A 1,222-nucleotide genomic window follows, 5' to 3' on the forward strand; every position below is an offset into this window, starting at 1 on the left:
CGTGTCCGTACTTTTTCCAAAGGCTGGTAATACCAGACCATGCAATGGCACTCTTGGCAGAACATGCCTGCTAGAGAGCGCGGTCCCCAGGTGGTGGATAGCGGGCCCGCTGTTGCTAGTTTCAGCGACAGCAGTGGTGTTTGCACCTCGCGGACCAAGAGGGATTTCTTTCTTCCCACCTATTTTAGGCAGCCCAGCAGAAATTTGGATGGATCAAGAACAAGTGCATGTTGTGCAGCCGAACGAGTGTTACAAAATTATGTTTCCCAACACATTGGCAAACAGGTTGAGACTTTGTACCCACCGCAAATATTCAATAAAACCGTCTGGACTTATCACTGTTGAGTGGGGTCTCTTTTGTTACACCAGTGGTCGTCGGCATATTAATTTTGACTCGAGCACAACTTTGTGACGCTGCGAGCAATATTTCATGCTCGTGTAGCACATGGGAGATAAAAACAGAGGCAGCTCTCTCTGCATACCCGCACCATGTCTGGTCCTCTGAAAGAAAAAAAAAATTTATTCTTTTTTCTATAATGAAACCCTACGTCTTCATAGTCTCAGATGCAGCGAAACTGTCCGTGGTGTTGGTCTCGAGTTCCGAAAGCAGGGTGAATTTTATCATTGCTTATCCCTTGGAGAGTCATAGGCATCTCTACAATGGCTGGTACCAAGGAAGAAATTAAAAAAAAACATTCACTAGCGAAGAGGTCGGAGTTCAACCCCCTACACGCCTGGCTACGCCAAAGATGCCTGCACAGCTGCTACATCGTAGAAATTGTGCGCCAGCATTTTGCCCTATGGAGTATACTACATAAGCATGACCGGCAAACAATTCACGGCCAGCATGACCGGCCACTGTAGTTCCAAGCGTCAGTCACGACAGGCGGCGCTCGTTCTCACCGATGCAGGTCACGTCAGACGGTGAGGGAAACGGGGAGCGAAAAATTTTCAGGGAAAGACGTAGCTGAAGTGCCGGACGCAGTGCACTAGTAGGCTTCATACTGTTCGGACGACATGGCAGCAGCCCCAACAGGCACGCAGCTACGCGGATGCTTCATCGGCGACAGCCGATTGAAATATCTTAACAGCTCAAGACTGCATTTAGGAAACAATATCGCGACGGGCACGTTTAGTTCTGGCGGAGCCAAGGCCGCGCGAGTCATGGAGGCAGTGAAGGAGTTGCGCGCCCAGGGCTACATTTCCTCGTCATTTATGTCGG

This window comes from Rhipicephalus sanguineus, chromosome 3, assembly GCF_013339695.2.
Source record: "Rhipicephalus sanguineus isolate Rsan-2018 chromosome 3, BIME_Rsan_1.4, whole genome shotgun sequence".
Taxonomy (NCBI): Eukaryota; Metazoa; Arthropoda; class Arachnida; order Ixodida; family Ixodidae; genus Rhipicephalus; species Rhipicephalus sanguineus.